This window comes from Sinocyclocheilus grahami, unplaced genomic scaffold (genome assembly GCF_001515645.1).
Source record: "Sinocyclocheilus grahami isolate Dianchi unplaced genomic scaffold, SAMN03320097.WGS_v1.1 scaffold213.1, whole genome shotgun sequence".
Lineage (NCBI taxonomy): Eukaryota > Metazoa > Chordata > Actinopteri > Cypriniformes > Cyprinidae > Sinocyclocheilus > Sinocyclocheilus grahami.
Window position 1 is genome coordinate 358,325 of NW_015505392.1, and position 26,889 is coordinate 385,213.

Sequence of the window (26,889 nt, forward strand, 5' to 3'; positions counted from 1 at the left end):
AAGTTAGCACAAAAAAATGTACTCACCCCTTTTTCTTTAACAAAAATTAAGATGGTGAGACTTACAGTGGAAGTCTGTATAGGGCTACATTTTTGGAGGATGTAAAAGGAGAAATGTGAAGCTTTTAAATTTCATAAAAGCACTTACGTTAATTATTTTTGTTGAAACTTGCTCATAGTTTGAGCTGTAAATCTGTTTAAATAATTTCTACAGTCGTTTTAGTGTTTGTGGATTTGCTCTGCCTTAATTGGCAACAAGTTGTAAAATTGTATATAACTTTACAGTAAAAGTTAGTAAGCAGTTTTTTTCACTCTAAAATCATGTTAACGCACATATCGTTTACATCTTGTGGCTATACTTTAAACAGTGAATATTTTAACATTTACAAATTGTTTACAAATCCATTCGCTTCCATTGTAAGTGCCTCACTTTACATGCACAACTATTTGTCAGTTGAAATGAATCCAGTCCAATTTCAGATTCTGAAAGTTTTGTTTATATGAACCCTAAATGTTCAAATTCAATACACACATTCATTTACATAATCATTACATGTGTTCACATTGAAATTTCTTCAGATTGAGCTCATTCGAATCGATTGAGGTGTTTTCATGAAGGCTTTTCAGTTTGACAGAACCATCAATCAATCTGATTATAAACAGATTATTTGGGAGCATGTAAACACAGCTACTGTAACAATTTTTATTTATTTATATATTTTAATGAAAAGGAGGCACAAGGGAAGGTTATTTAGGGAAGGGGAGTTAGTTCTGTAGAAATTGAGTTGAGCACAACAATTCTAGACTTAATTCACTAGTTGCTTCAGTTGTTCACCAGTGAATTGTGACCCAGTCAGTTTCTGTTTATTTCAGAAGGAAGGGTCTTTTGCCACAAGAACATAAATCTATCATGTGAAGGCTACCCATAAGTAGTTCAGCCACTTTGAATCACTACATAGATGCTCAGCATGGTATCGCTGAGATCTCTGTGATGGAATGCAGCTGGGTTTTCCATGTTATCACCCGGTCTGACTGGTTAAGCACTGCTGGGTGCTCTTAACCCAGATAATGAACCTGACAAATGAAAGTTAGCGAAAAGATCAGCACCTTCTTGCCAGCACCCTCAGTGAAGCGAATCTCAAGGTCCCCGTGTCGCTAGAAGATATCAGCGCGCTCCGAGTGCATGACTGCAGCTATGTGGAGAGGATGGTGTTCTTTTCACCACTGTCTGGAGGTCTCTGCATGCTGGAGCCCAGCGTGCGCCTGGCAGCAGACCCAGAGTGTAATCCATGGCATCGAGTGTGGCCTGGCACCAGTTCAGAAAGCTACTGTTAGAGTGGTGGGGGGCCCTACTTTAAGAAATGCCAAGTCGAAGGAAGGAAACAATGATCACAGAGCAGGTTAAGCTAGGGTGGCCACAAGTTGAGCTTGAGGTTAACGCTGCCAAGAGACGTGGTGCGGCTTCACTTTCGCTTCATTAAAGAGATGTATGTGAGGCTTTCCTGTCCGCATTGTAATGTCGGGTCAAGCGGTGGCCAACTACACATGACTGTACTGTGTAAAAAGACCACAGAGACCCCTACACAGATTTTAAGCACTTCAAGATTGCTTCCTGTTCACCGTCAGAGACCTTAAACTGAACTTGACCACAGATTCCGGTTCTTATTCGTATTGTTTTTTTTTTATATATGTAAAAAAAAAAACTCCAAACAAAAGAAATTTCATGATGGTTCTGTAAACTGTTATAAAATGTCTGTCTTGTGTTATGCATAACAGAATATTTAAACTAAGCATCAGAGCTATTGTCATGACCAGAAGTGGGTAATACAAGCAAAAATGTACACTACCAAATCACAATATATACTACCATTAAAAAGTTTAAGGCCGTAATACTTTTTAATGTTATAATATAGTTTTTGTTCTTCTGCTGACCAAGTCTGCATTTATTTGATCAAAATTACAATAAAAACAGTACTATTGTGAAATATTATTACTTTAAAATTTATATTTTAAAGGTGACATATCATGAAAATCTGACTTTTCCAGCTTTTAAGTGCTATAATCAGCACTTAATGTTATATATATATATATAGCCTAGCTTTATTATGTTTTTCTCCGCTGGCAGAAGCGCGGCAGGTGCGTGATGTGATATGGCCATGTGAATCCTCATGTTCTGTTGTTTGCTGATTTTTGCGCATGTAAAATGAATCCCCGGGAAACAAATGTTAGTATTTTTAACGGGTCACAGACACTTATCCTTTCTAATTTAATTCAGTTCTAATTTAAATTCATCTTGTCGGGTAACGGTTAACAATCGGTTAACGAGCGTCGGTTGTCGGTTAGGAAAAATAACTGAAATGAACATCCCTAATCAGAAGTTTAAACTAATATGGTTTAAAACACATGATTTCAGCATGATAAACATGATAATCAGAACCAAAAACAGATGTTTTTTAGCAGGTACAAGCTGTGATGGCGCAGCTCTATTCTGGAAAAGGGGGCGGAGAGCAGCAGCTCATTTGCATTTAAAGAGACATGCACAAAAACAGTGTGTTTCTGCTTCCACTCAAAATAGGCATTTTCAAAATGATATCATAAATGATCTGTGGGGTATTTTGAGCTGAAACTTCACAGACACATTCTGGGGACACCAGAGACTTATATTACATATTGTAAAAAGGGGCATAATATGTCTCCTTTAAAATGTAATTTATTCCTGTGATAAAAAGATTTTTAAAAAAAACATTAGTTGGATGGAATGTTCAAAAAAACAGCTTTTGTTCTAAATGAAAATCTTTTGTAACTTTATAAATGTCTTTATAAATTGATCAATTTAATGCATCCTTGCTGAATATGTGAAAAATTGACTTACCCCAAACTTTTGAATGGTAGTGTAGTGTATATTAATATTTCATGGAAACATGTTTAAATGTTAAATTAGTTTAAAAAATTTTGTTTCCAAACTTCTCATTTCCAAAGTAATGGAGGCCCTCTCAATTTTGATGATTTTGTTTACAGCCATTGCAATGAAACAGCTTTATACAAAGATAAAATGGTACTTTTAAGAATACATTTATTCATGGTGGAAGCAATTAGGCTTCTCTCATTTTATTTGGCTCTAAAGCCTTTCTATTGCACAGTTACTGCTTTGGCAGATTCAGTGAGTTCATTGAGGAAAGGGGTTTGCCAGACTGATTCAGACATTGGAGTCTTTTTTTGAACAACTGAGCAAAGAACTGGTTCAAAAGAGTCATTTGAACGTGAATCAGAATATGTTTGGTTTTGCTTGCAACTCAAATGAGACACAGGATTTTTTTTTGTCTCAATCCATTCAATTTAGACAAACTTGCATTAACATTTTCATTTAGCCAGTACTTTGTCCACCTCTAGTCATGACAATCATCTTATTTTCTGTTAACAATCAGCTTTCAAACAGAGAATTAATTTGCAACCAGATTTCATTTCTCATCCGTATTGTTTGTTCTGCAGTTCTTCATAATGATTACTCATTATTAAGCACTGATAAGCTTCAGTCTGCTTCGTCTAAACATCTCCTAATTGAAAGGAGATAAAGACTGATTTTGTTTATCTATCCTGCATCCGCGTGAAACTGACTCCGCTTGAACAGTTTGGATTATTTTGGATTCTTCAAAGACCTGTCATTGAATGACGACTCAAATGGTCATCAACTGCTGACAGATACCTCAATAAACGCTTGCCGTTCTTTCGGTTCCAGCTCTGAACCACAGATGATGAAAGAACCGTAGTTCTCTCGTATACAAACGCCCTCAGGTTGCGTTTTTCTTTGTTGAAAGAAGCTTCCAGCAGATTCTCCAGATGGCATAGGCCTCTTTCTCCCGCAGAGCCTTTCCTGCTGTAAAATGGACTGGGTCTACTATCTATCGGCCAGCTCCGCAAACTGGGCCACAGATCTAATTGCTCTTTCATGCAGGAATTCAGGGGGGAAAAGACTTTTGTGGATGCTTGCCTACAGCATGCAGGAATGAACATGGTGGCAAAGATACAGCTTCCGCTTGCAAAACAAAAATGCAGCACTAGCAGAAGAACTCATCTTTACAAAAAACAGACAAAATGCATCGCTTGCTAAAGGCCTGACACGGCTGTCCGCACGGCCCGGAAAGTGCAAGCCAATGTCCGTGCATGGCTTGCAAAAGACAAGTCATCGACAGCAAAACGACTCGGGACAAAAACACCAAGACTATGCTTGATCAAGACTGTTCATTACAGTGTTAGCAGTTGATATCCTACTCTGGACAATTGAGTTGTGCTCTTTCATTTTCTTCTCCTTGATCGGCCCTCTAATTCATCGCCGGTGGCAGTAAACGACAAAATGGTTTTATGTTTAAACCAATTCTTGGTGTTCTTATTAGTAAACGCCCTTAACTGAATCAATTGCTCCTTCTAATTAGCGTATCAGAAGCAGTAAAGTTAATCATAATTCTCTCTTCAAGCAAGATCGCTCCGGCGTTAGACTGAAGACTTGGCAGCTGCTATCACTGGAGGTTGCTAAGCAGCTTGATTCATTCGCCAGCCAGCTCGTCTGTCGTCAAAATACATTGCATTGGCTGTCATTTGTCTGTTACAAAACGCTCACACCTTTGTGCCTTGATGCTATTTCTGTATTCTGCAAAGAATACAGAAAGTCATCAATCTGATTGAGCTTTGGCTCTCTTGAAGGACATTTCTGTAGACAATTCACGAAAGTAATGGTCCTGATGTAGGTGAGTTTACGTTACGTTGGCTGCTTTTAGCTTTGGGCCGTCTGTATACAGAAGAAGTTCATTTACTCCTGCACTAAAGATAACTGCTGGTCATAGGTTAAAGAAAGAGACTGTAAGCAGCCCTTAAAACCTCTATAATCAGTCTGTGTCGGTCTGTTACAGATATCTGTGGCTTTGGCACCTGGAATTGTGGGTTGTCAAAGCAAATCCTCTCATGTTACACCTGAGGAGACAATTACACATACACACCCACGTACCATGCAGGCAGTAGAGGGAACGATTATCTTTGCATCTTAAACAGTTAACGATTAGTATTGCGTAGATTTAATGTATGCTGAGCATATTTTAGGGTGTTAATTGCTGTTCGCAACACATTTGACTTTAGGGATGCACAGTACTAATTCTGGTTAATTAGCTGGTAATTATTTTAATGTACACTCTGGAAAAGTCCATAAAATGTGTTAATATGAATGAATTGTCCGTATTCATTTTTCACAGATGTGATTTTATACACGGATCTGTATTTTTAATTATGCATTGCATTGTGTCGTGTTTTAGGGTTAAAGGAAATATTCTTAAGCCTGGAGTTGTAATCATGACATTAGGGTTTATTTTGAAAGCCTTAAGCTTGAGTGGCCAAAACACTAATTTTGGACAATTTGACCACCGGAAGCTGTAATGCAATTTTACAGTTGTGATGTTGACTGGCAGATCGACGTCTGCTGTGTGTGCCGTGTCCACAGAGGCAGTTTTCCACTGCAGCCTTTTACATTTTCCCTGTCTTGTCCAATTACGTGTCCTCTTGGAAAATCAGCAGTATTCCTAATCAGGTAATGCAGGATTTGCCTTTTGGCAACTTAGAATGTTTAATTAATTGGGCAGAAAAGCCATCTCTTCATTCCAAGACATTCCAAGTCAGAGCATCAGGTCCTTGGCCTTTTCCAAGGTGTCAAGTTTTGGCTGGTTAGCATGATCCTACTTGGCCCCTGCTGATAGATTCCATAACTATTCTTCATTGACAATCTCTTCTATAATCTCTTTGATCTTATTCTTTTTTTTATCTTACCCCAAACTTTTGAATGGTAGTGTATCACAGTTTCCACAAAAAATATTAAGCAGCAAAAACTCTTTATCAACATTAATAATGTTTAGATATGTTTCAAATCAGCATGTTAGAATGATTTCTGAAGGATTATGGAGACTGGAGTAATGGCTGCTGAAAATTCAATTTTGCCATCACAGGAATGAATCAATTAAGTATATTAAAATAGAAAACGGATAGATAATAATTTTTAATTGAAGTATTGTTTCACAGTTTTACTGTGTATTTTATCAAATATATGCAGATAAGCAAACGAGTCAAAAACATAAAAATAAATGCTAATAATTTATTCCAGAATAGCATGCTGAGTGGTTATCTTTTAAGATGTAAGCTAACAAAGAAATATTTAATTGCACAATCTGTATTGAAATATGTTGGTTATTTACTATTACACATGACAGCAACTTAAAAGACATTAATGACATAGTTCAGACATCACTGTGATGAATGAGAATGCAAACGGATAGCTTTCTTTAGGTATTATAGGTCTCGCCACCCACTTCTGAGTCACTGAAATGTTAAATAAAGCAGTTAGATTTACAGTACTCACAATTTAGAAAAACACAAAGCCGCCTTAGTGAGTCTGGCCATTGTGGAGATGGCTCATATCCAAAAAGGGTAAGCGTGGGCTCCCAGCTGGAGAGAAGAGAGAACGATAATCGGATGTGGAATTGGAGCTTACAACACATTCACTAAACGGAAACCGATCATTGATATGTGAGGCAGAGCAGAAAGAGTGTCAGGATGGGTACCTCTAGAAAAACTCATTCACACAGAGGGACTTTCATGAAAGCGATCGGCTTGATGTCTCAAAAATAGTATTTTAGCATTTTTCATCTGATTCATTAGGAGAATGTTGTACTATGAAATAATTTTATTAGGGATGAACGATATATCAGTTCCATATCTGGTATTGATCAATATTAGGGATCACAACTTTTTTACTATATAACACTTATTTAAAGTTAATCTTTGAAAGTTATTTTACAATTATTTTACCCTGTTCAATGCTTTCCCAAACAATAAAAATGTATTTTTAATTTTCTACATGATGCAGTTTTGATACCTAACTTATTTTGCAAAATTTTTAAAAATGTTAGTGCTTAATTTTTTAATTTTAGACTAAATGTTACATATGATTATGCAAAAATATGCATCTAATTAGGGCTGGACAGTAATTCAGTATCAATATTTATACAACAGTTCGTTCTGGTTCTCAAATCTGATTGGTTGAGAACCTGAGATATTGTACTGGTATCGCTACAGGAACGCCCTTTCACAATTTTGTATCACTCCGCTTGTTCTAGCCGGTCTTATGTTTTTTTTAAAATTATTATTCACTGAGCTAATCGTAGAGTACGTTAGTTAATATAAGAAGAAACGTCTAGCTTTGCGGTCTCTCATTTGGATGCACGTCTTGCCGCATTGTTTCTCTCTTATAACCTCATTATTTCTCTCTAATAACCTAACTGAAGCAGCACATGCCCTCGATACGAATTCTAAAAGTGACGTATGTTTAACTGTCAACTTGAGCTTTGAATCCGTGGCGGAAGGAAGTAGTTCCGCACAAAAGAGGGTTTTATTAGGCACTCCGTTGTTTCTTGTTTAATAACACACATGTTCCGTCGAACTGTTGTATAAACGCAATATCACTCTCGTACTCGAGCGATACCGGCTCTATGTCAGCGGCTGTGATTGCCTGTGGCCTCGTGCCTCTGGCCTAATCACAATCGCTGATATAGAGCCGGTATCGCTCGAGTATGAGAGTGATATTGCTCATATAGCACGATATAATTTTTTTAAATAACGGTGATATGATTTTAAAACACATTTCCGATATTTCGATATACATTACCAGTGTTTCCCATACATTGATTTATTTGTGGCGTTTGATTTCGCTGAATAAACATGAGCACTGCACGTTTCAAAATCAAAACGTGGCGCGGGTGTTTTATATGAATGTACCTCTGAAGGGAACCGACTGTCTTCAGAAATGTTTCGATGGCATTTTTATTTTCTCTGATAAAGTAGCGGTCATGAGCGGAGCTGCTTTGATTACAGCCGTTACCGGAGAAACCGCTAGTTTTATCACTCTAAAAGCGCCTCCTGCTGGAAGACAATCATTGTTTGCATTTTCAGTAATAAGTCCGTCTCCAGCAACATGTTTTTGTTGTTGCTCGATTTGTTTTCTGCAGCAACTCAGAGCACTTTTCGTATTCTTTATCCTTGTTTCAATCTATAAGAATAATCAGTCTACACTACCAGTCTAAAGTTTGTGAACTGTAAGATTTTTTTTTTTCAAGAATTCTCTTCTGCTCACCAAGGCTGCATTTATTTGCTCCAAAGTACAGCAAAAACAGTAAAATGTTGAAATATTTTTACTATTTAAAATTGCTTTCTATTTGAATAGATTTTAAAATGTAATTTATTCCTGTGATCATACATAGCTAAATTTTCAGCATCATTACTCCAGTCTTCAGTGTCACATGATCCTTCAGAAATCATTCCAATAGGTAACATTCAGTTATTTTAAATCTTCAGAAATCATTCTAATATGCTAATTTGTGGATTATCAATATTTAAAACCGTTGAGAATATATTTATTCAGGATTCTTTGATGAATAGAAAGATCCAAAGATCAGCATTTATCTGAAATAAAAAGCTTTTATAACATTATACACCATTCCATTCAAAAGCTTGGAGTCAGTGTGTGTGTGAATATGTATATATACTTTTTTTTTTTTTTGGAACGAAATTAGACATTTTATTTAGCGCTGCAATTTTATTTATAATACTTTTATTTAGCAAGGATGCTTTAAATTGATCAAAAAGATTATAATGTTAGAAAAGATTTCTATTTCAGATAAATGCTGTTCTTCTGAACTTTCTATTCATCAAAGAAACCTGAAAAAAGTTCTACTCATTTGTTTTCAACATAATAATAAAAAAAATTTGAGCAGCAAATCAGAATATTAGAATGATTTCTGAAGGATCATGTGACCGGAGTAATGATGCTAAAAATCCAGCTTGGAAATCACAGGAATAATTTTTAAATTATTAAAGGTTATTTTAAATAGTAAAAAAATATTCAAAATGTTACTGTTTTTGCTGTGTTTTGGATCAAATAAATGCAGGCTTGGTGAGCAGAAGAGACTTCTTAAAAAAACATTAAAAATCTTACTATTCAAAAACTTTTGACTGGTAGTGTATGTCAGCCTATAATTTGATATAAGGTAAACAGTAATTTATTTGTGTTGTTTTTTTCTTAAATATGATATAGTTTTATAGGAGGCGGTTTCATAGACTTGGAAAATTCATTTTTCAGAATTTTTTAGGTACAGACATCTGTTGTGGGTGTTCTTGGCAGTTTTTATGAGGATTTTTTTTTAATAGTGTTCATATCGATATCGGAATTATATCGTATCGACCGAAATTAAGAAATATACCGTGATTTAAATTTTGTCCATATCGTCCAGCCCTCCATCTAATATTCATTATAAGCATTATAATAAATTTCATAGGATGCAAAGAGATTTCTGTTGGAAGAAATTTCAGTTTTCTATGCTTGTAGCAATTTTTTTTGTCCTACTCAACTCATGTTAAAATCTTCCAAAAATCACTGAGATGTGGCCAACGCTGCTTTGGTTTGTGACTGTACCTAAGCAACTGAGTGGAGAATGCTGCCTCATGGGATGTCTATTAATGTTGGGTTTTCCACACTGAAAATGAAAATAATTATTTGATGGATGGATTTTCATAGTGTTTCATTACAGCTGCTTTCGTAAAAGTGGCTTTTGTACAAATTTTTGATTTGATTTATTTTTTGGATACACCTTTTAGACCCAAAGTAATTTTACTGGTTTCCCATGTGTAAGAAATGACTCTCTCTTTACTGCTCATGAGGTTCATCATGGGTTCACGTGTGAATGTGGTTACAAGCTACCTCATTCAACACACAAAAAAGGGGATGCACACGATTACAAATATATTATTGAAAGGAGGTGTTGAAAGAGCTTCAGTTTTGTTTTAGGGAGACAAGATTACCTCGGTGAAATCACCATGCTGTGGAATTTACAGCTTAATACTGCAATAACTTTGGAACATTAACACCCAGACTGGTGGTACTGAGCAGCATGTTTATGGCTAGATTCATGGCTTTGGCTCAGCAGATAAGACTAATTTCGTATGACTTTTAAGATAAGAAACTTATGTCTACAAACCAAGACAATTTAGAGGAGAAAGCTTATCAGCATTGTTTAGTGACCAATATTTAGTGACGCTGCATTAAAGGCACAATATTGTTTTTTTTCATTAAAATATCCAAAAATCACTAGAACAGTGTTATATATTTTGCTGACTTGTGTACTTGCATTATCCCAAATGTTTCGAAGAATGTTTAAATCCAGAGAAATAAGCAACTTTAACTAGGGACCGTGTCCATAGTGTCATTGTGTCACCTGCTAATGACGTCATAACCCCTCGATTTCCGGTTTCGTTTTGTAGAAAACATGGAAACACTAAAGACGCTTTAATATGCTATGCATTTTACGAGACAGGTGACGACCGCACAGAGTAGCGTTATAACAGAACTTTCAAATGTATCTAGTATGATAAAACAGCACTGCTTACTTCCGCTGCTTTCCGGAAGGAGCGGAAGCGGTCGACTGTGGCATAATAAAAGCTCAGCTGCTTTCGAGCCGTCTGTCGCGCTCGTTCAGCGGCCTCATTTTGCTGTGACGGCTTTCCGCCTCACTCTGCTTCATACTATGATGTTAATAAATCTTTAAAGTTTTTCTGTCTTCTAATGATTCTAATGGATTCACAAGTTTCAAAATCAATGTTCTAAAGCAGAAGTCTTCAATACTGTTTCTCTCTCTCTCTCTCTCTCTCTCTCTCTCTCTCTCTCTCTCTCTCTCTCTCTCTCTTAGTGTTTCATTACAGCTGCTTTCGTAAAAGTGGCTTTTGTACAAATTTTTGATTTGATTTATTTTTTGGATACACCTTTTAGACCCAAAGTAATTTTACTGGTTTCCCATGTGTAAGAAATGACTCTCTCTTTACTGCTCATGAGGTTCATCATGGGTTCACGTGTGAATGTGGTTACAAGCTACCTCATTCAACACACAAAAAAGGGGATGCACACGATTACAAATATATTATTGAAAGGAGGTGTTGAAAGAGCTTCAGTTTTGTTTTAGGGAGACAAGATTACCTCGGTGAAATCACCATGCTGTGGAATTTACAGCTTAATACTGCAATAACTTTGGAACATTAACACCCAGACTGGTGGTACTGAGCAGCATGTTTATGGCTAGATTCATGGCTTTGGCTCAGCAGATAAGACTAATTTCGTATGACTTTTAAGATAAGAAACTTATGTCTACAGACCAAGACAATTTAGAGGAGAAAGCTTATCAGCATTGTTTAGTGACCAATATTTAGTGACGCTGCATTAAAGGCACAATATGTAAGGTTTTTTTTCATTAAAATATCCAAAAATCACTAGAACAGTGTTATATATTTTGCTGACTTGTGTACTTGCATTATCCCAAATGTTTCGAAGAATGTTTAAATCCAGAGAAATAAGCAACTTTAACTAGGGACCGTGTCCATAGTGTCATTGTGTCACCTGCTAATGACGTCATAACCCCTCGATTTCCGGTTTCGTTTTGTAGAAAACATGGAAACACTAAAGACGCTTTAATATGCTATGCATTTTACGAGACAGGTGACGACCGCACAGAGTAGCGTTATAACAGAACTTTCAAATGTATCTAGTATGATAAAACAGCACTGCTTACTTCCGCTGCTTTCCGGAAGGAGCGGAAGCGGTCGACTGTGGCATAATAAAAGCTCAGCTGCTTTCGAGCCGTCTGTCGCGCTCGTTCAGCGGCCTCATTTTGCTGTGACGGCTTTCCGCCTCACTCTGCTTCATACTACTTCAATAATATCCTCTGCTTCTCAATAGGGCTCAAACTGATAAGTGATATTAAAGACGCCGTTGTTTACATTACAACCGGAGCACATGCCGCTGAGGTGAGGGACGGTTAGACGCGCACTAGAGGCAGTTTAGCCAATCACAACACACTGGGCTAGCTAACCAATCAGAGCCCATAGCCTATATCTGAAGGCGGGGCTGCATAAAAACAGAAAAAGTTCAGCCCGTTTCTCAGAGAAGGGACAGAGCGGTGTGGAATAAAGGTAAATTATGTGAAACTAATGTGTTTTTCAAAAAACGAAGCATTAACACATGTTAGACTGCACCCCATAAACACAATCAAGCCTTGAAAAAGACCAGTGAACCAGCCCTTTAATACATTAACTCATCCATGAACATGATTTCTGCCCGAGTCCCATCTGATTGCTTCGGCTGTGGGGATGAAGACGACAACTCCCATGATTCCACACTCAGTCACGCCGTCATCTAACTACGCCTTTGTTTCTTTGTTTGTTTTGAATACGCGTCCTCTAGTGGCAAAAATTACATATTGTGCCTTTAAGGCAAGCATTGCTTTTTACTATTGCTCATACTTGGGGTTAGGGACTCTTAGCATGTGGCAGTAAGTGTTGCATGTTTGTGCAAATCTAATTTTCTTCAAAAAATGTAAAAGTCTGGTTAAGTGTATAATTTCATTCGCTCCAGTGACCTGTACAGTGTGGTGATGTTATTTACTTAGTTGAGGCTTTAAATCTTTGTCTGACTAATACAATCAAGAAGTTGATGGATTGCCAGTGAAAATGTTGACATGGAAGGTTAAATTTGTATTTGGCCTCCGCGCCTGGCCCATTGTGGTCAGTTTTTAGTGAGTAAAAGAATCTGCACGGCCAATCTAATCTTTAGCCCTTGAGTGGTACGATTAGCTGGCTGCTTTCTCCTGACATAAGCCTTTAGTGACATCCCCACTGAGATGACTTGCACCTGCTTCAGGCCAGGAGGAAACAGAGAGGATCATGGGGGAGAGAGCAGGATCACTTACCCTCAAACACAGGGTTTAGACAATCCCGCTCACATCTAGTCAAAGAGCTGCTAAGTGAGCTTGACTGAATACGTGAGACTTCTGAAAAGTATCAGGAGCTGTAGGGAACTTCTGGACTCCTTTTTGAGTGGCATTATTTTGTGAATAGCATTCTTTTTTGTTTTATTTCTTCCTTGAGGTCCACATGTATTTAATTTTTGTGCCAAAAACTTTTCCCCTTTCTCTGTGACTCTTAGAATTAAATGGGCAATTTATTTATTTACTTATTTTATTTATTTATTTATTTTTTGCTAGTCTTCAAGTAAGCCTGGGCGATAAAACGGTATCGATATTTATCGGCGGTACACCTTCTTCGATAACGATATAAAAAAATTCAGTATAGTGCACGATATAGGTACGTGCTATGAGTGACGCAGACAGCACACACAAACACTGAACACATGCTGAATTGAGTGCTGTGCCTGCCTGTGAAGAGGAGATTGTGAATAAAATAATGAATATTAGTCGAATTTAAAATAAACATTTGCATTTGAATGTTAGGAGTGTGTTAGGGAGTGTCATCAGTGGCGCAGGAGATGCGGTGATAATAATGTAAGTGACGTTGCATTTGAATGTTTTGTTAGTCAAGTCCACGAGATGCGCCGCTGCTGTGTAATGCATTCAAAATATTAGAGAAATATAGAAGCTCAATGCGGAGAAGATCTTGATTAGGTGAAAACCGAAACCAAGCCATTCACACAGAACGCATATTCAGCGCATTTTTTTAGATGGACAAAATTATGACTGCTGCACTTGCGTCTCACGCGAGATGTAGTCATGCAAAGTTAAAACATTTTAAACTTTTAGAAAAAACGTTGCGAATTTGTTGCGAATTTGTTGCGAGTTTATGTTTTGTTCCTGCGTCTCTTATGTTTTTTAATGCAATCTGCGGGATGGGTGCTTCAGCTCTTTGTATTAAGCAATGCATAAATACGTGATGCTGTTTTGTTCATAATTGTTTATGCAATTTGCGAAATCATATTTGATTTATATGAGTTAATTTAGACATAATGCATGTTTTTTTATAGACATTTATTTCCTTGCGTTGACGATTTAAATGTGCTGCATAATTTTGCTCATTGGGCCCTCCTGTGGCCTCGGGAGACAAGCCAAAAGTTTCCTTATGACCTATTTAATCTGCATATAAAACATTAGAAATTAGATATTTGTTTAATTTTTATTGTGTGTTTGACTGTTAAAGAAATTGTTGCTTGTCTCAATGATTTGAATAATTAAAAAATACAGTAGTTAAATGTAAAAAAAAAAAATTCTATTGCTCTTTGTTTTAAAAAAGGTTATACAAATGTCAATAATTATCGATACCGAACAATATGAAACATTATATTGTTGATACAACTTATTTGTTGTTTGTTATGCTGGTTGAAAGTCTCTTCACATCCCGATAGCAATCATTAAGTTAAGTGGTCTAAATGTATTAGTCTGTATTTATGTATTCTGTGGAAGGCGTAGGATCAATAAATGTTTGTCCAATCAAAACGCTCGGTCTGAGCATTTTAATATGCTTTCCTACCTGCCTGTCAACATATGTATCTGCATACCTCTGCACACCGGGTTCGCGGAGACAGGATATGTCATCAGCATGTTTACGCACGCTGTGCAGACAGAGCGAGAATGGCAGACAAAAATCAACAACCCGATTTTCCTTCCTGGTATTGTAGTACTTTTAAAGGTTTCTCACCGGTGAATAACACATGATGTAGCCCAGCAGTTAATCCAGTCCTCTGCCAGCTCGTTAGAAGTGAGCTACGTGCATGAACTGTGTTCCGATCGATATGATCCCTACACAGTGTTCATTGCTCCCTACTCCCTGAGCGGGGGAAATCCGTTGAAGTTTACTTCACTTTGGAACATGGGCTGGAATTGAGAACCGCTGATGTACAGTGGGGCAAAAAAGTATTTAGTCAGCCACCAATTGTGCAAGTTCTCCCACTTAAAAAGATGAGAGAGGCCTGTAATTTTCATCATAGGTATACCTCAACTATGAGAGACAAAATGAGAAAAAAAAATCCAGAAAATCACATTGTAGGATTTTTAAAGAATTAATTGGTAAATTCCTCGGTAAAATAAGTATTTGGTCACCTACAAACAAGCAAGAGTTCTGGCTCTCACAGACCTGTAACTTCTTATTTAAGAGGCTCCTCTGTCCTCCACACGTTACCTGTATTAATGGCATCTGTTTGAACTCATTATCAGTATAAAAGACACCTGTCCACAACCTCAAACAGTCACACTCCAAACTCCACCATGGCCAAGACCAAAGAGCTGTCAAAGGACACCAGAAACAAAATTGTAGACCTGCACCAGGCTGGGAAGACTGAATCTGCAATAGGTAAGCAGCTTGGTGTGAAGAAATCAACTGTGGGAGCAATATGGTAGAAATGTTGTCTCTGGTCTGTGAGCGTAAATGCGTTCAGGGGGGTGGGACGTTCGCTTTCAGTGCAATCAGGCTAAAGTTAGCATTTTCCAAGATCCCCTACTGTACCTTTAAGATCTGAAACAACAGTCATGAACCTTGTTTAAAATAAACTTAAGACGTGTTATTTAAGTATTATTTTTGTACTATTATAATTTGTATTAATATTTTGAATCTCCTTTTATGCTTTTATGTTCACTTGTAATTTAAAAAAATATATGTATATATATCTTAAATTTTATTTTATTTTTTTTGTAATTTTAGTATTTCAACAAACTTATTTTAGTTAATTTCCAAGGCAACATTTCCAATTTTTGTGAGAAGTTTTCATCTAATATTTATATTTTATTTTATTTCAGCTGTATTTAAATTACTGAAAAAGAGTTTTAGTTAACAACAGCAACACTGAACTTCAGTCACTCGTTGAACTTCGAGATCTTTTAGAAGGATGTGCAGTGCTGTAGGTGCTACATACAACCGGGAACAGCACCGATCAGTTCCCACATTTGACCAACTTCTGGACTAGGTAGGAAGTTTTGAATCCCCAGATTACCATATGTTCTCTTGTAGTACAGTCTACATCTTAAAAGATAAAGAAAAAATAGATTAATGTCCTGTCCTCTCAGTTTGTCATGTGTATTCAACATGTCTCTTTACTCGGGTATATCTTTATAGGGAAATATGTTTCTGAAGTGACATTATAAAGGAGAATAAGTGTTCAGTCAATAATTTCTATGCATTTGTAGTATTAGGCCTCACAGTGGCCAGTGGTTGAGATGATGGGGAATATGGTCTGTGGTGTTACACACACAACTGTAACAATGGCATGAACTTGTTTTGACCCAGACTGCAGATGGAGAGAGATAGAGGCTGTCAGATCTTCCTAGCCCTTTGGTGTGGAGTGCTTATTGAATAGTAAGGAGCAGCTGTTATGGAACCTGATTTGAAATTTATCTGCAATTGAGACTGTTTGATTTCAGTTGAGATATACAATTCTACGGCCACAAAAGCTTGTGACTTTATGGTATTTGAAAGACATTTCCACAGAAACAAAAAGGTTTGTGTCTATCTGACAGTTGAATCAGCCGGTTGACTGATTTACCATGGTTGAGGGACCCCATAACTACAGTGACCAATCGGGTTAAGATCTGCTGTGGGCTAGAACAAACACGTGACACAAGAAATTGAGGGAAATTCCTCCGGCCTCAGAAAATACTTTTTTTTAACTTCCCCCTGACCAGTGAAAAGATAAATTAAGTCTTTCAGAATGCATCTGATGTGTCTCTCTCTATTTGATTATGATTAATAGTGATTTGGATATGCTAGATTCATTTTAATGTTCTTTTTTTTTTCTTTTACACAGGCCACATGATTTCTCCGTTTGCCATTTAGATTGCTAAAGCCATTTACACCCTTGTGTAACTTATGTATTGAATCTTTTTTTATTATTATTATTCATAGAAACACCTGCCCAGAGCATTCTTCTTATTTAATGTACCCATCAGAATCCCAGCGCTAGATTTTTTGTTCTCCATTTGTGTTGTTGTCACTGTGCGCATGGTGTTGTAGCAGGGCGGCTGCCGTGAAACTACATGTAGCAATATCTGGTCAGCACATGACATCATGTGACAGCTCTGCGGATGGCCCTCCCCTCAGGTATTTGTTCACAAGCTCCCAAGAGAGCTTCTGCCTGAGTCAACAACCCCTTTAAAGGCATTTGCTCACAATGGGAGAATTCTGGCTGTTTCTACATGCGCTTTCAACTTTGTTGAATGATACTTACTGCGGCAAGTAATTTTTTTTTTTCTTCTCAGAGGCTAATTCTGGGATCGAGGAGATGATTTAAACCCTTTTTTCCACTAATTACTTGCTGAACATAATTAAAAAGGCGTACTTCATGTTACTATCTAATAAGCTTGAAACGATTCCCTTGTGGAACCAGAGGCCCTGAAGACGTGTGTAACACTATTAAATCTTTACCAACCTGATGGTGATTGTCATTTTTTTTTTTTTCCTTCTCTTCCTGTTATTTTTTTTGTCCTCCAATTTTTCCCCCTTCTAATGATGTTGAGCTAATTTTCCGTCCCTTAATAGTCTTCAAAAAAGTTTGTGATGATTGCTTCATACCATTTTGGGGATTCTGGCACCATTTGAGTTTCTAAAAGTGTGGATAATAAGAAGAAATGTAGCCTGAGCAGCAAATCGACATTTTTGAAGGATCATGTGACACTGAAGGTCACTGAAGAAAATTAAGCTTTGCCATAATAAATTACATTTTAAAATATATTTAAATAGAAAACACTTATTTTAAATTGTAATAATATTTCACAGTGTTACTGTACTTACCGTGTTTTTGATCAAATAAATGCAGCCTTGGTTAGCATAAGAGACTTCTTTACAAAATATTGAAATATACTGACCCCAAACTTTTGTACGGTAGAGTACTTTATATTTTTGCTAAATTTAATCTTCTCTGGAATGCCTAATGTTATATTTTTTTCCCTCATTTAGTCTCTTGAGATCACTTTATGTGTGCTGATTCAACTGTCCCTTATGTCTCCACTTGGTGTTCAACTTTCATGAACTTTTTAATGGACGGTATAAGAGTATAAAGAGTATTGTGGGATCAATTAGATCTTTCCCCTTGTCATTACTGAGAAGGCCAGGACGGAGATGGCCGAATAAAACTTATATCCAACTCTTCATTTTTCAACAAGCTTGCAGAGATGGATCGCTCTCATATGGTAGTTCACTTAAGCTAATTGCCTGAAAAACATGACCGCTCCGTATGGTCTCATTGTGTTTTACTAACTATAGCACAACTGTCTATCTTCCTTCTTTAAAAAAAAACTCAAATTCATCAGAAGAATGTTCATTTGAAAGGTGCACATATGGCAAACCACTATCAACCATGTGAACAGTATCTTATTTTGGAGGTGAACTATTCACTTGCATTGATATCCATTGCCTGTCCTTATTTCTTTTTGGACAATTTATAAGCAAAGGCTTCTCCATATGGGTCCCAAGGACATAAGCCATGAATGCCACCCGATCGTTGACCTTTGTGGGTCTTCTCAGTAACACCCAACGGAGCCGGAGTCCTCTCGGAACCGGTGCCGGCAAGGTGTCGTTATTAAGAATAGCCACACTCTTCCTGATAGGTCTGGGAATACTCAGCTGTATCTTTGATTGGCTGATAGCTCTCTGATAGAGGACAGCTCAAGTGCTGTGCTCACAGCTGACAGGGCTCTGCTCTCACAAGACAGACAGGGAAGTGATGTCATAGAATCTGCTGTCATACAAACCTTAATGTTTACTTCAAGGTCAGTTGACGGTGTGGCCTCAAAACATGAAGGTTATTTGCTCAAAACGCTCTAAAAATGTATATAAGTGAGCTAATGATAAGAAACTTGTCAAGAATATGTCCAGGTCATATTTCACCCTAAAAGCAAAAATAATAATAATAAATAAATACATTTTGATAACAGAGTTTTTTATATATATACACAGTGGGCACGGAAAGTATTCAGACCCCCTTAAATTTTTCACTCTTTGTTATATTGCAGCCATTTGCTAAAATCATTTAAGTTAATTTTTTTTCCTCATTAATGTACACACAGCACCCCATATTGACAGAAAAACACAGAATTGTTGACATTTTTGCAGATTTATTAAAAAAGAAAAACTGAAATATCACATGGTCCTAAGTATTCAGACCCTTTGCTCAGTATTTAGTAGAAGCACCCTTTTGATCTAATACAGCCATGAGTCTTTTTGGGAAAGATCCAACAAGTTTTTCACACCTGGATTTGGGGATCCTCTGCCATTCCTCCTTGCAGATCCTCTCCAGTTCTGTCAGGTTGGATGGTAAACGTTGGTGGACAGCCATTTTTAGGTCTCTCCAGAGATGCTCAATTGGGTTTAAGTCAGGGAACTGGCTGGGCCATTCAAGAACAGTCACAGAGTTGTTGTGAAGCCACTCCTTCATTATTTTAGCTGTGTGCTTAGGGTCATTGTCTTGTTGGAAGATAAACCTTCGGCCCAGTCTGAGGTCCTGAGCACTCTGGAGAAGGTTTTCGTCCAGGATATCCCAGTACTTGGCCGCATTCATCTTTTGCTTTACCACACTACTTTAGGTAATTCAAAGTCACTGTAATAAACATAAACATGTGGACTGCACTAAACACTGTCTGTTAACTTTAGACCAGTGGTTCTCAAACTTTTTTTGGTCGCGCCCCCCTTTAAACCTATTAAAAAAAAATCTCACCTCAAGACTACCAAATAATTTCACTAAACATGAAAAATTAATGCTTTTTTAATTAAAAAAAACCTACAGGGAAAAAAACACATGCATCACTTGAAACATTGAAAAATAGCATATGAGAGTAACCGTTATTATTATTCTCTCTCTGTTATTTATTCATTTTTTTGTGGGTTTCATGCTGTCCGCTAAGGATACACACAGGCTTTCCTCCTCACCAACAACATGTCTACACCGGACGCGAGCGGTAAAATACAGTAGAACCGTTATAATCAGTGACGCTGTCTACACTAGATGCGGCGCGACAAAACCCAACATTAAACTTATGCCGTGTTCTATTTATGACGTACTGACACAAAGTTAAAATGATTTGCAACGGTCGCTTTGTCGCGTCCAGTGTAGAGCTGTTGCGGCGCGACACGACATCTGTAGCGTCCGGTATAGACACGGTGAGTGAAGCCGAGAGCAAGATATGCCTCATCATATTTTCTGCATTTAGCTTTTGAATGACCAGCACCTGCCTGGGTCTGCGACTATGGCTTTTCTCTTCCCTTTCACAAACCGATCCATCTCCCATTCTAAGTTATGTCCTTTGGCTGTTTACTGTTTTATTTCTTTTCTTTTTCTGCTGATGGCCTGCGCTCGACTTGAAGCAGCGCTGCTTAGACCGATTGGTGTGTGTCATCAAAGTACTGCGAGAGCTATAAGAGAGCGCAGACGTCTCCATGCTTTCTCTCGCCGTATTTGATGTCATACACCGATCGATCTTCAAGTCGAACACACCTCTTTACTCTCGCATGTCACGTGACTGAGTGTAATCACAGCCTCTGCGATTGAAAAATCTCATTTTTTTTCATATCGCGATATTAACGCAAATGCAATGACTCGTTCAGCCCTAAATAAAATTGCACATCAAACTGCAAATCAATCAATATTAATAAGGTTTTGACGTGTACTGTATTGCATTGCTTGTGTTGAGCCTTGGATGAGATCTTGACTGGAGGGTTTTGCTCTTCCACAGACTGAGAGAAGTGAATAATGCGCAAAGATTTCCACTGGTCCCACTGCTGCTTTTTTTTCATATCGCGATATTAACGCAAATGCAATGACTCGTTCAGCCCTAAATAAAATTGCACATCAAACTGCAAATCAATCAATATTAATAAGGTTTTGATGTGTACTGTATTGCATTGCTTGTGTTGAGCCTTGGATGAGATCTTGACTGGAGGGTTTTGCTCTTCCACAGACTGAGAGAAGTGAATAATGCGCAAAGATTTCCACTGGTCCCACTGCTGCGGAAATGCCCTGAGGCCGAGTCTGGACTGAAGCCAAGGTGAGCTTAGCAACCTGTGATGAACACACAGTCACTTTCTCTCACACTTTCCTCTATCAGATTGTTGGTTAATTCATGACATTGAAGGTCTAATGTGTGTTTATGAAACTACATAGTGAGAAGATGAAGAAAACACTTGTGTGATATACTGCGAAACAATTGAAAGTGTGAGTTGGTGTGGTTTGTGTGGGAGGCGTGACGTCATTTCCTCCCTGTATTTGGTTTGAGCAGCAAAAAAGGAACCTTGTTTTCTCTCTTGTTTGCATCCTTGATCACTTCCATTTTTCCTTCTGTCTTTTATTCCTCTAAAACAATGGTTTCTAACTTTTAAAAGCTCAGACTCGATAAATACGTATGCAAAATTATATATACATATATATTTTATTTTTAAATATATTTTTATAATTAATAACAGTTTGTGTTTATACATTTACTAATATAATATAACAAAATATATGTATGTATTTATATTTATGCATTTTTATATAATATATAAATAAAAATGAGAAATAAATACATTTATATGCAATATTATATATGTATTCAAAACACATGTAAATATTATTTATGAATATATAAAATATATTTCTATATATTTTTATATTTTAGATATTCAAATATTTAATACGAATGTATTAAAAAGGTAATTTAAAATTTTAAATATATTTTTACAATTAATAATGTTATACATTTAAATATTTATTTTTATTTATATATATTTATTATTGGCATGCATTCATAGATTCAGTCATTAGTTTGATTGTACAACTCCAGTAAGTGGCACTCAGAATAGCAGCCGCAAGTGAGCATGTGTTTGGCTGCTTGTGGATGACACAGTCGCCACCTGCTCTGCTTGAACCATTGCTCTCTACTGTCATGTGACTGAAGAGCAGGGTATTGTCTTGGTTTAAAAGAAGAGCGCTCGCTGTGAGCAGAGGAATTTTCAAGCATTTTCATTGGTTGTGTATGTAGCAGGGTAGGAGGGGCTGTTGGGGCTGGATTTTCCTGTATGAGGAGGGCAAGGGAAGCTGGGGGGTGGGGCAGCTGTAGCTGCTCAGATGGGATTTGCATTAGTAGTTTGTCAGCTGTCATTAAGAACAGATGACAGTGAGAGGATAAGCTGTTTGCACACGGCTCTCTCTCCTCCTCCTCCATGAACTGACCATTGCGTACACCTTAGAAAAACCAAAAGCAAAGTGTTTAATTTTGATGCAAGCAAGCAGGGCGTGAAATTTTAGCTGACGGTTAATTGTCATTTCAGTTAATCGAGATTAACAGTTTAATTGTCTGTTTTGTTCTTGTTACTTACAGTATATTGTGAGATTAATACGCATACTCTTCAGGAAGCAACTTTTTTCACAATGAACTTGGAAGAATATAGTAAAATTATTGCTGTAAAATTAAGGCTACTGTAAATGAGTAGAATAATAAGATTTGAAATATTAAAATAAAATATGTATTTCTTGGTCCATTTTGCTCATTGCCTTTTTTGAATACTTTAAAAATCTGAGAATGATATTGTCATAACTGTCCTTTGAATGAGTGTATGATGGTTAACAGTTTTTTAAAAATATGTTTGTTATTTTCTCATCTGGAGGTGATGAACCGCATACACTATATTTGTGCTATTAACTTTGTGTGAGAACGTGTAACAGCCACATATATTTGCCATTATGTAAAACAGTTTATTACAAACCACCGCAGACTGTATGTGTTCATATTAGGGCCCATCAGAAGTGTCTATAATGTACACGTTTCTCAAGATGTGCTCTGAGCAGGTTTTGTGATTCACACAACACATTACAGCAACAAAAAAGAGAAATAAAATGTGAAATTTGATTTAAAATTTGGCTGGAAATATGTAATTGGAATTTCAAGTGCACAATCATAGTATCCAGATGATTATGTAAGAATCATGAAAGATCTTCGACTGACTTGTTTTCTCTATGTGCATTCCAGCCCATGTGTCAGGTTATGCTGAGTGTTGCATGCGGTGTCAACTCCTCAGCGTTGTCCATATCTTGCAAAGACACTCTATATATATATATATATTAATGCAAGTTAACCATCAACACATCTATAGCCCTTAAAGGAACCTATTCTGTATTTAGAAATCACCGTCACTTATAAATAAGCCTTGAACAGTTAACCGTGCAGCACTTAAATTACTTGCACATTGACTAGGCAGTGTAGTTACATCCCACAAATATGTATTGCAGATGTAAATTCAGACGTCAAATAGCTGACTCCGTGATGTACGTGTGCTATCAGGGGATGTGTTGTTATTCAGGTAACTAGCTGTAACCATGTTGATGAGATCTAACTTGCTCTGCAAGATTCTTTTCAAACTGTCGCTACATCATTACAGCAGTTGACCTGAAAAAGAAAACAAACAGTAGACAGTTAATTCTAATGCTAATGCTAGAGCCCAAATGTAGTTGAGAGTGTTTTCCTATGCATTATGCATTAGCAGTGATATTGGATATTTTTTAATCAGAATTAGTCCGTTTATTGTTTTGTTTTGTCATACAGGAATGAGTCCTAAAACACCAAAACAAGTTAGAGTTTTTGTCGGTGAAATTTGCCTGAAATAAAGTGTGTGGTTTACACAAGCTCAAGATATTTTCACATTTATTCTATGGCATAATATTCAATGTCTTGGAAAAGGCAGTTGCTAAAAAGTGGCTAAATGGGACTACAATGTTTGTCAGGGGCAATAAATATCATGACGCCGAACAGGAAAAGTCGTCTACTCACTTGTCTGATTTTACAGCCTTGTTGCGTTTCTACTCATGCTCGTGCAAACTACTCGAACTCGAACTTTCCAAATTGTCGATTTTAAATAAAGATTGAAAGAGTTGCCAGCAGCTCTGTGTGATGATAACGTTGAAGTCATGCAATTGTGGTGTAGTTCATTTATAACTTCAGCTTTTTATTTCTGCCGACTATATTTAGGCTATAAAATTCATAAAGTTGTGTTTATTTGTTAAGATTATCTTGATGAACGTGTAAAAATCATAAACCCTTTGGTCATTGAGCCTCTTTTCTATAATATTCCAAAAGCCAATGGAAATCATACAGCATTTTTTTTTTTTGAGGGATCCAGGGGGATGCTAACTTCCAGGTTGGCTTACAAAAATCATCCCTGCAGCACTCTATTAGCTTAACACTTTCCTGAACTAGTTTGAACTGGTTGACATTTGTGTTTACAGAAACCTTTAAAAATTACAGTTAGCTTTCTGGATGTGGCAAACACATCTTGCTCAACTAATGTTCAATATTATTTAGTGTAGGTTAAGATGTTGTATTAGAACATCAGTGTGAGGCAGCTGTTTACAACACCCTTCTTCCATAAACTCTTTCTTTTAAGTAATTCAGAGAGGCTGGGACACAAGTTCAGAATTTTTCGACCAAACACGGAGGTGGTATTTAAGCTCATCAGCGATCTAATCTTCCGAGCTCGGGTTTGTCAGCTGCAGAATGTGGACCCTCCCACCTAGCATGCACTAGAGAAGTTTATTGATTTTTCTCACTGCATCTGTGCCTCTTGTAACCCAAAACCCATCAATACACATCAGAGATTTAACCCCCTCTGTTACATTTTCAGTTATGGGAATACAGTTAACCCATCATTTCGAAATGTTCCGACAGGCTCAGTGCTAGAGCAAACGGTACACTTTTGATGGACAGATAAGGGAAATCCATTCAAGCCACGAGCGTCCTGTGCCCGCGAGCCGCTCCAGATCCGCCGTTTGCCGCTTAATGTGTTTATTATACAGCGCTCTCCCTGTGGCAACTTGAAGTGGCTGTCAGTTTAAAAGATTCATGAATATGATCAGCTTTGGTAAATGGACGTTGGTTTTTTGGGCCTGCTTGATGCTGGTACTTTAAGACCATTACGTTCTCAGTAATTGTAGAGCTTATGAGTGGCAGGAACATCTCTCTTCCCCTCTCTCAGTCTAGCCATCTGGGACAGTGGCTGGAGACCAGGCCTGCGGCTCTGGGCAGGAGAGAATGTCAATCTCCCCTCCTCCTCTCTTCCTCTCTCTCACTATCTCAGTCATATACTCGTTGCCATCCCCACCCCCCCTTCTCATCCGCCGCTTGTTTTTTTACATTTCCTTGCTAGACTGTTTTCAAGTCTTTCACATATTCTCCATCAGCACTGATTGGTTTCATTTCCTTCACTTCCTGTCTCTGCTCGTTCTCGCTAGCTGACGTTTCGTCTTCGGGCTCATTATCATCAGCTGAAGAAGCTGTAAACACAGAATCTCCTGCAAATCTCCCTCAGACACTCGCTACTAATAAAAGCCCATCTGTTCGGCATAACCACGATCCCCATCGACCTTAGGGATCTCTCCACATTGTAATCAGTAATGTTGGGTAATAGCTGTGGGTTGCTCACAACAGCTCCACACACTCTTGTGTATTTTGGCTTTGCGTACCTCCACCCCCCCCAAACACCCAGATATTTAACTAATTTCACCTTTGAGCTGGATTTGGGCCCGGTGCCATCAGATGAGCGCGAAGGTTGGATTTACATGGCGAGCTTTAATGTATGATTATGATGCAATTCCCCTCAGTTTGAATCGCACTCCGGTCTGTATAGGAGGGTCAAGCAAGGACATTGTTCAAGGCTAGTCATTATACAAACCCTTCTAAGACCCCTGGACCGATGCAGAAGTGGTGCCCTTGCCATGTCCGAGAGCCCTACAAGCACAGGGTGTGTCACCAGTCTTGATCCCTCTGAGCTTTTCAAGCCACAAGATTACAGGGATGGCGCATGAAGCTTTGGTGAAAGCTGCCTCTTTGTCTACTCCAGGAGAATGATGGATTGAGTCTCCCTCCTCTGCTCCTCTCTTGAGATGTCTGTTGGGCTTTGTTTGGCAAGTTTAACCCTCTGTCTTTTGGTAGGCGCCGTGTTAACCTTCCACAGTATCCATCCCACAGTAGGAGCTGGAGGCTCAAGACTATAGTGTATCTTCTGCATTTTAAGCTGATGGTTTAGCAAGTACTTTAACTTTAATACACAATGAATGCACTTATTCTATGATGAATTAAAATCAGAAATAAAATCCATGTTATTTTTTTTATTGACATTGAAGAAGGCTTTTAGTCAAAACTTCTGTGATTAATATACAAACTTCTTCTGGAACGAATTTAATAAACAATATAAGGATATTTGTTTAGTATACAGATTTTATTTTGGGTGTGGGTGGGAGGGGCTATTAGTTGATACAACTGTCCTGATATAGTATCAAATAAATATCATAATCATAAGTCATTTGGAAGTTTTATCTTATCATTTGTGTTATTATTTTTTGGAATAAAATAGTGATTTTAATATTTTATGGTTTTTTTATATATATTAAAGGGGTCATATGATGTTGCTAAAAAGAACATTATTTTGTGTATTTGGTGTAATGAAACGTGTTTATGCGGTTTAAGGTTAAAAAAACACATTATTTTCCACATACTGTACATTATTGTTTCTCCTCTATGCCCCGCCTTTCTGAAATGTGTCGATTTTTACAAAGCTCATCGGTCTGAAAAGCAAGGTGTGCTCTGATTGGCCAGCTATCCAGTGCGTTGTGATTGACCGAATACCTCAACCGTGTGACGGAAATGTTACGCCCCTTACCATATTATGATGCCCTGTCCGGCTGGAGCGTAACCTAAAACCTTGTCTGCATTTGTGATCGGAGAAATGACAAACAACAAGCGCTACTCTACACTGCTCAAAACTCACGTTTGAATCGTCAGTGGCAAATTCTTTAAATATAAAAAAAACTTACTTACAGTCTGTGATTTGGAACAGCCGGCATTGTAGTCTACTCTACCAGGATCAGGAGAACAGTCCTCCATAAAATGCGCTGGACACATCTGAATATTTGGGTTAAACTGTTCTGTAACAGTGTTGTAAATACAAATTAACCACTGATTTCTAGTCGTGTCCTCTTTTGGAAGGCCAAACAAAGTAGTTTCGCTTTCACAACGAAACA

The 26,889-nt window shown here is 37.5% G+C and overlaps 1 protein-coding gene across 1 annotated transcript in view; it reads left to right on the top strand.

The window, feature by feature from the left end:
• LOC107596035 (nuclear receptor coactivator 2) overlaps positions 1-26,889 on the top strand; it is a 105,971-nt gene that overhangs the window by 8,579 nt on the left and 70,503 nt on the right. The window contains exon 2 of the mRNA XM_016286634.1: positions 20,801-20,887. The gene's annotated coding sequence lies outside the window, so the exon portion shown is untranslated. The remainder of the gene's footprint in view (positions 1-20,800; positions 20,888-26,889) is intronic.